The sequence below is a fragment of the Rhagoletis zephyria genome, unplaced genomic scaffold (assembly GCF_001687245.7).
Source record: "Rhagoletis zephyria isolate East Lansing unplaced genomic scaffold, Rhagoletis_zephyria_1.1 Rzeph_scaffold_03113, whole genome shotgun sequence".
NCBI classification, from domain to species: domain Eukaryota; kingdom Metazoa; phylum Arthropoda; class Insecta; order Diptera; family Tephritidae; genus Rhagoletis; species Rhagoletis zephyria.
The window spans coordinates 47,873-64,518 of NW_016160197.1; the positions used below are offsets into that span (position 1 = coordinate 47,873).

General features: G+C 33.8%; 1 long non-coding RNA gene across 1 annotated transcript in view; it reads right to left on the reverse strand.

The window, feature by feature from the left end:
• LOC108368428 (uncharacterized) overlaps positions 1-13,844 on the reverse strand; it is a 14,772-nt gene extending 928 nt beyond the window's left edge. Inside the window, exons 1-2 of the long non-coding RNA XR_001848369.1 lie at positions 13,833-13,844; positions 12,659-12,661 (exon numbers count right to left, since the gene is read on the reverse strand). This is a non-coding gene — a long non-coding RNA (uncharacterized LOC108368428). The remainder of the gene's footprint in view (positions 1-12,658; positions 12,662-13,832) is intronic.
• Positions 13,845-16,646: the final 2,802 nt, after the last annotated feature.

A 16,646-nucleotide genomic window follows, 5' to 3' on the forward strand; every position in this document is an offset into this window, starting at 1 on the left:
AAATGTGTTTCGCGCTTTACGTCCGATTTATGGTCTACATAATATTCAAAGTTGAATTAAGATGTTTTGGTATTCGAAAAAAAAATATGGGACACGAATGACGTTTCTTTTGGCCAGGAATAAAAACGGTGTGAAAATACCTTACTACTGAGATCCCATAAGTCTAAAACAGAAGATTTTGGGCCCAGTTATTCAAGTTTTTCGAAAATCAATATTTGAAAAAAGTAAAAAAAACAGCATCAAAAATCTCATTCTTACGATTCCGTTGAAAAGATTTTTAAATATTTTTATGCAGATTTTTTAAGCTTATTCTAATTTGTTATCTGAGGGGACTTTTTTCAAAAAGTTCTTTAAGAAACTATTTTTATTCATAAAAAACTTCATTTTTGGAGGTATTTTCAAATCGGTCCAGCTCACTTAAATCTTAATATTTTTACGAAATATTTTGGTGGACGTCTTAAAATATAATAAATTTAGTAATCCCGTTGGAAAACCCGCAACTTTTTTTGGTGATGCAGTCTAATGAACATAGGTGTGATTAAATTTTTCGAGTTTATTTGGAAAATGAGACGCGCTTTAGTGAGTGTATGAGTACACATATGTAAGTGGAAGATGAGCAATGACGCCGCTAATAATCAACAGTTCAGGCAATGGTACCTCATCAACGCACTACTCGAATAAATGAGAACGCACGCTGCCTGACACAACCAGTGTTGCCATTTTGGTGCTTTTGGAGCTAGATTTAGCTCTCTATATTTCTATTTAGCTCCGGAAATCGGGCTAGCTAAAGCTCCTAGCTCTTTTTTAAGCTCTTTTCTAAATTATCTAGCACTTTTTAAGCTCCAGAAAATTTAAGTTGTATTTGGTAATGTATTAAAATTACAAATCGGAAATTCATTGTACAAGCGTTGACCAAAATTTATTTGGCTTTGATGACCTCAGGTTATTCTCAATCCCTTCAAGTTGTTCTATTTCGATTAATACTTAGAAAAGTTCAGTTTCTAATGCAAATGGCGCGCAAGCAAACCGGAAAAGGGCAATTAAGTCAATTCTCTTTCAGGAGGCCCCGGTAAAAAAAGAAAGCCAAATCTTAAGCATTGATAAATTTGTCATAACCCCAGCTTTTATGGTCAATATTCAAATATCTGAAATTGCAGATTGTAACAGGTTGTAAAGTAATTTTTGTTCATTTTCTACTTTATATAAGTATGTGCATACATATGTATACGTTTTATAAGTTCCATAGCAATGAATTTATTTTGATTTTAAAAGTTTTTTGCAGCACATAGATTTATGAAATTCGTCGATTTTATATAAATTGCGAAAAATGTAAAAACAACTTTACGTCAATAAATGTTCAACTTAAAAAAAATTTTGCTCTCCATTTTGGCTACCACTAGTATTATTGAGCTCTTTTTTCGACCCTTTTTGCTCCAAACGAAATTTGTTTCTGGCTACACTGGACACAACATTGAATTATGTGCGAAGTGCAAGTGTCATTAGTGCAAATGGGGTCTGATGAGAACACAAAGCACTGAGGCAGAAACACATCCACCTTAAAACCCTACTGCATTTTAATTAAAAAACAACAAAAAACGTAGCTGCTTAAAGGAAAATGTTACGCTGTCGTGTGGTTGCACTGCTGTTTGCATCGGCATCGACCTCCTACATATGGTCGACCAGCTTTGCTGTGGAAAGTGGAAAAATAAGCAGGAAGTGATACGAATTAGAGTCGAGTATGATACCAACTCCACTTGTTTTCCATATCCCTTATTATTTACTATACTTAAGTGCAGTGCAAAATGATATGGACAATGCTTATATGTACTAATAAGTTAGCAGATGAGTTGTGTAAAGCAGTTCAGCCTTTACAAGTAGTTTTTAAGCAAAAAACAAAACCGACTTCAATTCTCATATACAAATTTAAGAGTACCGTTAATTTCTTCATGATCCAATGATCGCATCTAAATCAAATTAGTATGGGACCACCTCTGAAATATTTCGACTAATTGATAACCTCCTGCTTTTTTAGAAGACGGTTAATAACAAATAGTTTTTCTAACGAACAGTGGTCCAGAGCTCACATTTTGTACGTGTCTCCTATGAACCGTGACCGATTTTTCTCGAATAACAAACATATTAATCTGTTTCGAGCAGCCCTGCCAGATGTACGGATTTTTCCGGAGTGTCTTTTTCATATTGTAAAAATTTTCCTGCTTTACACATATCTCATAGGTTTCTTATAGTTCCCGAATCCTTCATTTTTTTTAAGCGTTATTTTTGTACCTGAGGGACTTATCTATTAGCAGCTTGACCATTTTTCACCAGATATTAAAAAGCAAACACGAGAAGAGGATTTACAGGTCTTTAAAATTATGTATAATAATCTATTGGTAGACTTCGATTGTAGGGAAGTTGTTCCACGTAAAATTAAAAAAAAATACCGAGTTTTCTTTATTTTTTCAACTTTAACCATCGCTTCAAACATTACACTATTACTTGGTAGGGTCGACAACCTACCTGAAAAGTTTTTTTTTGTATGTACATTAGACTTTGTCAAATAAAACGAATGTTTTTTCTATCAGTCCCATATTCGAATTTCATATTTTCATTGATCCCGATCAAGGCACATAAATACAGGTAGAAGCCAAAATGACGTTGCTCTCATGAGAACCAAACCTTTAAACTTCAACTTGATTTTATTTTATTTCCTATATTTCGTTACGCTTTGAATGTCATATCGTTGTTTTTTTTTGAATGTTCGTTAATAACAAATTTAAATTTGCATTTGAATTTTTGTAGTGTTGTGCGGTTTATACTTAGTGTATGTGTTAAAAATGCAACACCTGAAGCGTTGTGTTTTATGTGGTGTTAAATATAAGGCAGATACCACGAATTTTTTAACGTGCCTCAATATCCTTCGCGTAAGGAACGTTGCGAAAGCAGCTGTGGGCAGAGCTGCAGTGAAATGCCTTGCTGTGCGATAAACATTTTAAAGAAGTAGATTCCACAAATACACCGGGAGGTACAGGAAAGGCACGTTTGAAGCCAAGTGCTGTTCCTATGACCCTTATGCCGAAAAGTCCCTCCAACAACACTGCAACTCATAAAACAAAAACAGAAAACAACATACACGTTTTATCAAATTTTAACTAAAGAAAATAAATAAATAAGAATAAACTTCAAATATACTTACAAACGTCAACCAGTGAAATGTATTTTTTTATTTTTCCTTACACACGCTCATTTTTATTTTTACTCTCCCGAAAACTTTGACTTTTGTAGGTTTGATGTCAATTTGGCTTCTACCTGTTTTTATTGTACCATGGTTACGGATATCGTATTTTAAAAGGTAAACACCATTTTACTTAGAACAACAATCAAGATAAGAAAATATAATTTCTATTATTTTTAATTTTAAAGTTTTGCTGGCTTACAAATTTCTAAAAGCTCATCAATATGCTATAGCAAAGATGTATATTAATGTTAACCTCAGTGCTGGCAGTCTTTCATTATAAAAATTGTGGTTGTATTGTGATTAATCCCACTGCTCCGTGGTCGGATGGGGAATTGATGAAACCAAGTTTTTTTGAAAGCCGGGATTTTATATAGAAAAGTAATTTCTCAGTTTTCCGTGCTTGGCGTTTTAAAGGTTTTTTAATTGAAGTGGGTGATCGCAGAGCCGCATTTAATTCAACTAAATGTGAATAAAAGGCAAATATTTACACCTCAAAAGACCTTTCTGGGGGTCTTGGGGTCCAAAGAATCTGAATTTACAACTTACTTTTATCAAAAAGGCCAGTAGGATACGTTTTAATTAAAAAAAAACATGGAAGGAACATGAAGGAAAAGTGGAAACAATGTTTCTCAGCAATATTTTTAAACAATGTTTCTTCATGTTTATTTGCACCAAAGTGCACCCAGCAGCCGCNGCAACTTACTTTTATCAAAAAGGCCAGTAGGATACGTTTTAATTAAAAAAAAAACATGGAAGGAACATGAAGGAAAAGTGGAAACAATGTTTCTCAGCAATATTTTTAAACAATGTTTCTTCATGTTTATTTGCACCAAAGTGCACCCAGCAGCCGCGTTTTTGGTAGAAATGAACATCGGATTCGGTTTCCTCGTGTCCGACTATTTCCAGAAAGGTATTTGTATGGTATAAATATTTGCATTAAATTTTCATATCCAATTCAATTAAAAAACATATTTATTTTTTTTATTCATTCCAGCCATTCCCCTGTAGGGAAAATCTCTAGTTTAGAACTGTTGCGCTTCTAGTACATTTAGAACCACTACTAGTTCGCGATAAATCTCTTTTGCATGCAAACCACTGGCGAATTTAACACAGCGATGTCATAGGAATTGGAAATTGTTCCCCGCTGCATTACCTTTTCTATAGTTCAGAACCAGTTATAAATTCGACATATGGGATCTAGTTGCTTTGCACCCCATTTTCTATAGTTTCGAACCAGTTGTAAACGAAAAAAGTAACATGTTTTCTTATTGGGTTACCATGGTAGAAAATTTCAATTATTTGCAGAGAAATGTATTTTCAATCTGAAATCAAATTTGTTTGAATGAATGTAAATTAAATTGTACATTTGAAAACACGTTTACATACCTTTGGCTGTAGCTGAATTTGCAGAGCTGCTGACTGTTATTGGTTATATTCCAGAAGGTCCCAAAATGTTAAGATGCTAACATAAATATTAGTTTTGTATTGCCAAACTATGAAAAAGCATCTGCGACGTGCAGACTGAAAGCGTATTTGAACGAAAAACCCGCCAAGCAAAAATCTGTTTAAAGTAAACAAGCCCCCCGCTGCATCCCTTTTTCAATAGTTTCGAAATAGTTCAAAATTCGCCAGATGAGATCTGGTTCGTTCTGCATCCCTTTTTCTATAGTTTTGAACCAGTTCTAAATTCGTCATTTTAGATATAGATTTCTAAAATTGTTTTTTAAAAGTACCACATATCGATGCTTTTGAACTGGTGGCGATCTAGTTACTATCGGACTGGTTCGTTTTTGGCGATAAAGATCTAGTACGGAACTACAAATTTGGTTCACCAGTTCGGGGTTTCCCTACAGAGTCGTTTTGTGTTTAGTTATTGCATATGTGTGCATACATATATATATTTTTCTCTGCACGATTCATTTCGTTTGTTGTCTCGTCTGTAACTACTAAACTACTGTAGTGTACTATTGCCAAAGTGAAATCAGCCATTTTGATTTCGTATTGTACTGAACTGTTGAAGTAATAAAGGAAACGAAATAGTAACGTACAATATATGTAGTTTATTTTCATGAGCGTGTGATTTGTTGTTGGTAGCGGTGCACCAAATACACATGCAACAAAAACTACACGCTCGTCCAGTTACACTTATGCAGGATACAGCGAATACGCAGAAGCGCGAATACCACTAATGAAAGACTACCAGCACTGAGGTTAACATTAATATACATGTTCTAGTGACATGTGCATGTGAAATTACCATCTTTGCTATAGTATATTGATGAGCTTTTAGAAATTTTTAAGCCAACAAAACTTTAAAATTAAAAATAATAGAAATTATATTTTCTTATTTTGATTGTTCTTCTAAGTAAAATCATGTTTATCTTTCAAAATACAATATGGGGATCAATGAAAATATGAAAACTAGTTTGTTTGAATCACAGAATTTCATTAAGTAATTAAGTGTATAAGTTTTGCTTCTCAAAAAGTTGTTTAATTAGTTTTTAAAAGTAAATCAATGTATAAATTTTAGAAAAAAATAAATTTTATTAGCTCTAAAAAACACGAAGTGTGTTTTTTAAATTTTATGTATGTCTACCTTTGTAAAGAATTTAATTCTCTACAAAACTGCATTAAGGTTTGATTATAAAAAATAAAGTTGCGGAACAACATTTTCTTCATTGAAAATTCTTATTTTTGCGAGCGCTAACTGAAAAATTAAGACAGAGGGCTGAAATTTTGCCGACATCATTTTTTTGTAACCGACAACGAAATTTGAATATGGGACCGAAAGAAAAAAAGCAATAAATAGGACTAGTGGTAATATGTGTTGCTTTATTTGATGTTTTTAAAAGTACGATTCCTGTGTTCACCTAAGTGCAAACGATTTTTTTTCTCGCCTTACAAATTTAAGCGTACAGATTTTGTACGGGTTTTTCACCCACCACTTTTTGCCAGTGTACGGATTTTAGACCCTAAACATCTGGCAGCCCTGGTTTTGAAGGAGTATATTTGAAACTAAGTTTGTTTTTCGATACCTCTTCCGGAACTGGAATTATAGCCTAAAGTATTGTCACAATAAATAGATAATATAGACTATCCGTTAAATTATAAAAAATATGACAAAATCGGTGTCAAATAAAAGGTAACATAGACAAATTTTCGTATTGCCCAACCAAGAAAAAATTTTGTAGTTATTTTAAAATATCTCCATTTTCATAATTTATGCGAGAAAGTTTTGCTAAACATAAATGAACTTTAAGTATTAAGCACATTTTTNTTTTTTCGATACCTCTTCCGGGAGAAAGTTTTGCTAAACATAAATGAACTTTAAGTATTAAGCACATTTTTAATTTTTTTCAAAACCCATATAAAAAATTTAAAGATTGTTTTTTTAATAATGTTTTTGTTTTGTCGAAACTCGATTTTCTTTTCAGAAAAAATAGTTTTAAATGTATAAACAAGAAACTTAGAAACTACTCAAATTTGTAGCACGTAGTTTTGACAGCAGTGTGAATAAAAAATGCAAATTTTAACAGGGAAAAAATTGAAGAATACAAATTTTTTGTAAATTCTTTTGATTGGGCCTTTTCCTTTACAAAAAATATCAAGCTATCAACGAAGAAAATTGATTGATATATAAAGCTGTAAATGGCCAAATGAAAATGCGTAGTGGTTTCCACACAAATATAAATATGATTTCATTAATAGAACATACATGGGAGGATACATTTTAGCAAGTTTTGGCTATTTTTCTTTGTTTAAAACATTTTCATTATTTTTTATGAACATATAGCTTTCTATTTAACAAAACCCTGTAAATCAAAATTTCAAAGTGTTTAATCCGATTTTATAGAATTTTTTTGAGTAAACATTTTTTTTTAATTCTAGCATAATAAAGGACTTATCATTGATTTTTCGCAATGTTTTGTTAACGCATTTTCTTCCGTACAAAGTATGTTCGAATTTTTTTTTGTATGGAGAAAATCAGCAACACCTCCACAAAAAAGTTGCTAAAAATCAACGGTATGTCCTAGCTACTTAAAATTTGCACTTCGTTATAATAAAATTGAATGGGCTGCAAAGCCATGTTGTTGCCAGAATGTTTCTAGCAAATCTCATTGAAAAGCTGTCGAATTTTGCTAATTTTTGTACCAAGTTTGAAATTTTTACTTATATGGTTTTTGTTAGATAGCGGGCTATACTTTCATAAAAAAGTAATAAATATTAAATAAACGAAAGGGAAATAACCAAAGAATGCTAAAATGTCTCTCGTCACTGTATGTATTCTTACAATTATCCTTGAATGAATCGCTGAACTCCTAAATACTTCGGGCTCTTTTCACTGGATTGTTAAATTATTTACGTTACAACAATACTTCCATTATTATTTTAAAATCTACGGTTACTGTTTATTGACAAATTGCATTTTTTTACTACTATGAGCGTGTGTGAATCGGTAACAAAGTTCGCGGCGAGTAAATTTTTGACAACTATGAGGTGAATAAAATTTCACTAGATCATGAGGCTAATATTACCTAATAACCACTCAGGGACCGCAGACTTTTCAAATGACACCTCATTAGTGGAATTGCTTACATAGAAAAGTAGAGTATGCGCGGATCCTTAAAGGGACCTTTGCATTAGTTTTTGGTAAAGGAATCAAAATCCTACTCGGCCCTACTAATTATTTGTAGGTACCTTTTTGAAGAAAAAATTTCTTGAAAAATAAGCGGTGTTACTAAGGTGTTGATAATTAGCAACCAAGTTTTATTATGTATTTAAGCAGTAACACCAAACCAGCAATTACTGTTGTAATTGAAAGTTTCAATAGGGGTCTTCCCTTATACTCGTAAAAGCCTCGTAACCTTCATAAAGCTCGTAAATTTACGGGCCTGGTAAAAGAACAGTCTAAATTTGTATGGAGCTCTATTTACGAGCGCCTCGTAAATTTACGTTGCAAATTTTATGCGCAAACGACCTCGTAAATTTCAGTGTTGCCGAGGGGCCGAAATGTTTATACTAAAATGTATGATAAAACAATAAAAAAAAATGAAAAAATACACGAATAAAATGAGTGAATTTCATCCACTAACTGTATTGACTTTGGTTTTCTACTAATTGTCGGCATTTTTAATTGTAGTTTAGACAAGAGTGATAGAGATAAGATGGCGGGATGTTATGGAAATACAACGAAAAAAAAATTGCTTCACAAAATCCTAGTTGATCTGTCAAATAGTCACTTTGCGCATCTATTTACACATTTTCACACAGGGAGCGTTCCAATAAAAGCCTCGTAAACTAACGAATCCGAATGGCGATTGTATTTTTATGAGAATCTCTTTTTCATGGCAGAAATACACTCGGAGGCTTGCCATTGCCTGCCGAGGGGCGACCGCTGTTAAGAAAAAACGATTTTTCGATATTTTTTGCGAAGTTGCTTTAACCAGGGCTTGAACCCAGGCCCTGCATGGTGGTGGCACGCACTGCTTACCACTACACAACAGCGGCCGGTCAGTTATATAGCTTGAGAAATAATGGGCCGTAGTTATAGACAAGTTAGAGGCAGGTTTTAACATTTCTTAATTTGAAGAATATGCTTCCCAATCAAATGATATTTGGAGATTTTGCGATTTTGGATGATATAATCGCAACCAGAAAGAGCAAAACATACAAGGAACGCCAACGTCGTTTTCAAATGGAAGAGGAGGATTTTTTTGAGAGATATCGCTTCGATAAAGCAGCTATTTTATATTTGGTAGAAATTCTTGATATTGACGAGCCCATTAATAACAAAAGACTTCCGATTTCAGCAAGCCTCCAGGTTCTAACAACACTACCGTTTCTAGGATGAAATGTTCACCAAAGTGACATAGGTGAGTAAGATTAAGTGGGGTGGACAAAGTATTTCATTTGGCTATTTTAGGCGACCTACATGGAATTTCTCAGTGTACCGTGGCAAAATTAATAACGATTATTTGCAAACAAATTGCTCTCTTATTACCTCACTTTATAGTATATCCGACTGGTCGCGAATTTATCGAGGAAAAATCGAAATTTTACAGCATACCTCAATGTCCCACAGTTATAGGAGCAATAGGTTGCACGCACGTCAGGATAAAGTGTCCTGCTAAAAATGTTGGGCCCCAAATGGCAGGACACTATCTCAACAGAAAGGGATACTATCCTCTAAATGTTCAGGTTATTTATACTGATGTTTTGTTTTGATTATTACTATAAATATAATTAAAAAAGAAAAAAACAGATCGTAGCGCAGAATGCAAAATTTTAGATATCGTTGTGAGGTTACGCGGCTAAAAACTCGGATTGGAATGACTGCCAACTGAAATCCTAATTAGAACATACGAGAAACCAACATAATAGGGTTTTACTTGGGGATGGAGGTTATCCTTTGTACCCAATTTTGTTAACCCCCTTTCGAAATACACCCAAAACAAAAGAAGAGAGGTATTTATACATATTTATATAAATATTTACATATACACACATTTTTTTTCCTAATTCTAGGTATAACAGATCACATACCTCTACTCCAACCAAAAAAGAATACCTCAATGGGAAATTTAGATGGAAATTCCGTTCCGTTTATGAAAGACTCCGCGTGGATTTAGATATAGCCAAAAATGTCATTGTTGCTGTTGCGGTACTTCACAACGTCGCTAAGGAACGGAATATATCATGTAAAAGAAAAAAAAACGAAAATTTAAACGACTATTAATATTCTCTATTCAGTTTTAGATGCAGAATCTGCAGTGGTCCCGTTGGAGTCTAAAGAAGCTAATGCTTTCTCAAATATTGTCCCTAATAGTGGGAGAGCTTTTCGGGCAGCTTTTGCTTAAGTTGCTTACAGAACTTTCGAACAGCAAAACTCCTTTGTTTATAAAAATTTACTTTAGTTCAGTCTTATCTATTAAAAAATAAATCAGTTCAATGAAATAAATAACAAAGTAAAAAAAATGAATTAATTCATGTAGATATACATATATAAATTCGCACATAAAATCACTGAATATAAGACCAATGATGCTTCCATGATAATAGAGAATAAAAAAGCCTAGAAGGAAGTCTTTTCGGGCAGAACAGAAGGCAGTCGCAGCAACCGGCAACATGGTTGAAGTGTCAAGATTAGATGAAGAAGAGTGCCTTATTCAGAGCATGATATTATAATTGATAGTAACACTCTCCTCGTCGAGCTGCCCAATAACGACAAAGTGCTGATAAGTGACGTAGCTGATCCAATGTGCTGTGAAATAGTGGAATACATAAACGAACATCTGTCAAGTCCTGCGGCAATCATCGCTATCCTGACTTGCTTCGAAGCTTCTTTTTTCTTAATTATCATGGATGCATCATTGGTATTGTTCTCAATGACGTTGATATGAGTATGAGTAATTATTTTTATTTCCTATAAAAATAAAATTATTTACCTTAATAAATTACATTTTACAAAAAATGTGTTTTAAATAAGTGTAAGTAAACTTTGCTGTGCCATTTTCAAAAATATTTATAAAAGTCAGTTGACACAGAGTGAAAATAACAAAGTTTTTCTAATGCCGATTAGTTACTTTTTTATTTTATATGAATGGCCCTGTTTTGTGTCAGTCTAGCAAAAACTTGCCTCTAACATGTCTATAATTGACTAAAACTTAAAGCCTGCTCTAAACTTAAAGATTTGTTTTAACTAGAAGAGGTTTTAACTTGCGACTATAACTAAGTTTAAAGACCCTTTTATCAAAGTTGATAAATCTGACTTTTGACCAGTTTTATTACACAAATACGTCTATGCGCGGCGCCCAGGTAACATAACCCAACGTAGCATCTCCACAGGCAAAAATGTTTGGCTACAATTGTCATTTTGTTTGCCAGATATACGTTTTATCAGTGCATTGCCACAACATTCGCATTCGCAAAAGCTCCGCATTGATTATTGCGAATGTTCAAATTAATACGGAAGCTCCGCGGTTGCGAAAGCGAATAACTGCAACAACCCTGATATGTATACGGGATGTGTAAAATCCATTTGTGTAGTGAATTTTGTCATTTCGAATAATTCATAATACTATCCACAAATTAAAGTTATTTATACTAGTGAATAGAGCAAGCAGATGGGCCTGAGTAAGGAGCTAAACGCGAATTGCGTTACCAAAAAAAAAAAATAACAGCAGCCAGATGTGTTACACTTCCTCATTACCTGCAAGCGCAATTTAGAATTTCGAGTCCATATTTCACAAGCTCTGTGGCATAGCGCACATTTTTAGCGGAATTGCAGGGGAAACCAACGCGTTAACAGTTTCCTATCCACATACAAATTTTAACTCGCATGTGTGTGCCTTTTAAGAATGGGAACTGAAGAAGAAGAACCGAAAAGTGCTCTAGAGGGAACTGTGATGTTTCGGTAATGGCAATTTTCACTTTTACTCAGCAGCGGATATTGCTATTGAACTATTTACAACTATTAAGGTTGCAACCATAGATAGAAGAAAAAAACACCTACATAAGTATGTACATCTACAAATAAGCCAGCATATATACTTATTTACCAACATTTATTGAAATACATGGAGGAGCCCAACCCAAATAGGACATGCTCTATTGAGTTTAGTGGCGCAAATGGAGATTCAAGGCTGGCGTTTAGCTGCCATCTGTTTGCTGTTGAAAATTAAGGACACGTTTTAATGGCAAAAACTTCTTGTAGTTACACGTTAATAGTTTCTCACAGCAGAGTTTACGTACCACCAACAAATTAACCTTTACAAATACATATGCTGTAAGAATAACTTTATTTTATTTGCTTACCAGTGATAAAGAGAAAGAAATTAGGTTAAGTCTGCTAGTTAAGTGCAGGTGTACTACATATTTATTTGATCTGCAGCACTGTAGTACGATTCGGTATATTTTTTAATGACATTCGCAGTGGCTAATTTAGCTAAACGATAATGTTAAAGATTTTACTATTAAATAAGTACTTTCTTATCGATATTCGCTAACGCAAAATCAACTGTTTCGTTAACGATTCCATTATGGCTAAGTTATCGACATCTCATTTGGTGTTGTTAAGTTTGCGTTAACCCAACAAATTTGAATACAAGCGCATACAAAAAGTGAATAAAATAAAATAAATGGCTTTTGAATATGTGGTGTATAGTTTGCACCGAAACCATGGAATTGCAAATACCCCCACAATGGATCGGCGTTTGCTTCGGGACATTGACGATCCATTTGAGCTGGCGCCTTCCGAATCCGGAAACTATATGGTGCGGCCCAGAGAGTGTAATGGAGCTCGTCGAACTGGAACCCTTGAGGAAGGGTACTCGGTATGGGAAAAGGTATCTAATATTATGTAATTTTCATTCTCGTTTAAGCAAAAGCGCAATAACGTGTAATAGTTGAAGTCTAAGGTACATCCTTTCAATGCTTATACATCACATTTGTGTTACGACGAATGGAAATAGCCAAATGTGGAGAACAATTGGCGCAAAGCAGTACGCGTTCGAGCATTAATGTATACAATCAACTCTGAGAGTAGTATTAGCTGCTTGAATAAATTTAACATATGCTGATCCAGGATTAAAGTTCAATTAAACAGATGTATATATGGTTGAAATCACTTTTCGATTCGAGGGGTTTACAATGCTAGGTAACATAATTAGCTGTTATCAGACGAACCGTGGGACATGGGTTTGAGTCTTAACCGTACATCAGTATAGATACCAATGCGAAGTTTTTGAATTAAGCCAGACCGGGGACGATTGACAAAAGGTTCAGCACCTGCGCCTTTCGTTGGAGGAACTATTGGGGTGGTTTACTGTACGCATGTTTCCATTTTGGCCCTAAAAGATCATAAGGAAGCATATGTACGTGAACCATCATGGACTACCACTCGATAAATGTGCAAATGGTAAGCTAAGTATTTTAAATAAAAGTTAGCTCTAAATGACTTTTATATTTTTAAGATATGTGAAGTTTCCGGTGCATGGCATGACTCATATATTTGGAGTTCCTGTCCAGTGCGGAAAGTCATGCAAAGAGCTTTTGGACAATGGAATCCTCAACTTGCATTTGATTGCATTCTTTTTAATTCACTTTAAATGTACATAATTTAAAAATAAGTGCTTTCAGAAGATTCTGGATACCCATTCGAGCCATGGCTCATGACGCCTTTACCCAACCAACCTGGGCATGAATCACGAAGTGTCTTTCCTACATGAAAACCAAAAATTGTTTGATGGTTTGTGCGATATCTCAACTCGATTCCAGTTTTGCTTCACATAGCAGAACTTTACACGTAACAGCAACACAAACTGCATAAATCAGTGTTTCGACTACGTCGTTTTGTCAGTATCGTTTGAACGACTATTGTTTCAAAGATACGCGATTAATGCCCTGAGGGTACTCCTAAATTTTAGTACAACGAGGCATTATGCAAAGCCCGAAATCCAGTCGAGAGATTTTTTGGTGTGCTTAAAGAAACTTGGGGATTTTATCGCAACAAAGAGTGTTGTTATAAGATCCTGGTTTTGCTGGTAAGGTTGTGAACGCGTGCTCAACTCTATCCTTGGGCGTAGGGAATGCAAACGATGCATCGATGTTTTTGATACATCGATAATATCGGTTCAATTTTCGATGTTTGCCATCGATGTTTGCAATTTACTAACATCGCGAAATTGACGATACATCGATGGAAGTTTTACCGATGTTTTAAACATCGACTTTAAGGAGACTCTCCGACTTTCTTTCGGTATGTTTGACTGACCTTAAATTTATTATTCATTCAGAGTTTTTTTGTTATTTATGGCCTTATATCAATTATATTCAAAATTTTATTGAGCTTGAAGCCGTTTCTTATGAAAAATTTTATTGAAAATCAGCAATAATTTACAAAAGGTAGAAGTTATAGCTGCTATTCCGGAGATCACCACATCGCCTCAGTGACGGCGGTTAAAGAAGTCTGATTAGTAGATGTGGTGATCTCCCAAATAGCAGCTATAACTTCTTACCTTTGTAAAGTTATTGTTGCTTGTCCACAACAATTTTCATAAGAAACGGCCCCAAGCTCAATAAAATTATTGGATTCATTCTGAATGTTAATAAAATAGCCGTTAAAACAGAAACAAACACCCCTTAGAATTTCAATAAGATCAGGCCTAGGATCTTTAGGCCCGAACGACCTTACGATGGTATGCATTTTGATTCTAATAATAGAAAGGGTATAGAAAACATAATAAAATATAGGAAAATACATTCATAATTATTAAAGTTTTCAATATTGCTTTAAATTTAACTAGAAATTAACAAATTGCAAAACATCGGAAACCATCGATATATCGATGTTTCTCTGGCGATGTATTTTAGCCTCGATGTTCTTTTCTCCGATGCATCGAAACATTGGGCGAGCAAACAAATGAACTTGACAACAATAATATAATATTAGAAAGACATGAACATGCAGACAGTACCGACGATAATTCAAATTCGGCATCTTCCGTTGCAAAACGTATCCTTAGACCGAATAATTACTAACTTCTTCTCCTAAAACTTGATTAATTGATGAAATTTATATATTTAGCCCAAGAGCCTGCGACGGCCACACCTTCGTTATTTTACAAACCTGAAGCTTCTCTATGTATATCCCAAACACAGGTAATAGCGCACCCAGATTATGAAATTTGGATAGTGGTGGCTATCCAGGTAGTAAAGTTGTATAAAGACAGCACCTCAAATTCGTTATAGTACAAAGGTCAGTTTTTTTATATTATTATTAGTAATAATATTAAAATCTACAGTCGTTCACTTGCCAGACACTTAGCACAGTTCCTACCCCCTTCCAGATACCCTTAAACTATGATAAATAATAATTATACTTACGTTAAAGTATAAAAGCTGATTTCTATATACATATGTATATCACTTGGGGAGCTATCAAAAGATGTTTTCTTAGTTGCCAGAAAGTTGCGATGAAATTTTCTTCTTGCCAGACACATTAAAAGCCGTAGATGCGAGCATGAAGAAATTGATAAAGATTATACATACTTTGTTAGTTACTTATCGGAGTCAGCGGTCTTTACGAGCTGAATTCCATTTTCTTACAAAACTTGTTAATGTCAATGGCTATTAGTTATACGACAAAGCCTATTTTTTGGAAAATTTAATAAGAAATTTAAACTTAAAATTATATTAAAAAGCTACAAAAAGAGTTAATTTGGGAAAAACTTTTTTAAACAAAATGTTCATGTCAATAAAATGAAAATCGACTAAGTAAATTAATAATGTTTTGAAGCCTTATAAACTTTTATTTTAAATTGAATTTAATTAAAATTTGGGTATTATATTTAAATTTTGTTGTTTCCTATAGGAGGGAAAAATTATTTTTACAACACTGTAGGGAAAATGTGATAGTTTCCAAATGCCACAAAAAACGCCGAGACACGTAGACTTAATTTAGTTTCTTCAGAATTTTGAAATCACAAAAATAAATATCAATTTTGATTTTTATAAATTTAGACCTGTTTTTTAATGGACAGAAACATGGCATAATCGACTTCTCTATTCATTCTGAGCATTTATGTATACATTTGTCTGTATCTATCTCGATTCGTTTTGGCTGTTACAAACAATTTTTATGTGAACACAGTTAATATACCCTTGTGCTCTAGTGCGCTGGGGAATAAAAATATTAAGGGAGTGCTCAAGGCTCGCAAATTGTTTCATGTATTTTATATGGGGAAAAACCACTTTTCGTAGAAATGGTATAGAATTCTTGAAAATCAGTATTTCTCTTCAGGAGATTCCCAATAATAATACCCAGTTGTTTCTTTAACCATTTTTTATTATTACCCCCTTTTATTAGCTCGGAATGTAACTATGTAATATTGATGCGCCCAAAAGATGCAGCGATTTCTATTCTCAAGTTACATACCTGATGACAGTACGAAGATAATTATAATAGCGAGTTTTAGTTTCTTAAACTATAATTTTATTTATGGTATATCTTGTAGATCCGTCAAAACCCCAGAAAATCTAATGGGGGACCCATGAGAAATCTTTAGTATAAAAAATAGTGAAATAAACAATTGGATATTAATATTGGAAGTCTCTTGAAGAGAATCAGAGTTTTCCAATCGAAAAATATTAATTTTCAAGAATTTTGTACCATTTCTACGGAAAGTTGTTTATCCCCATATAAAATACATGAACAACTTTGAGCGCTTTGAGCACTCCCTAAATATTTTTTGATTTCAAAATAAAAAAAGGGGTATATTCTTTTCAGTATAGAACAATACTAGGGGTTTTCAGCATTAAAATTCCGACTTTGCTGTTTTTGGACTACACTACTGCCCGGGTATGTGTTTTGAAAAAGGATTGAATGAACCTGTTCAGACATCGACAGCCA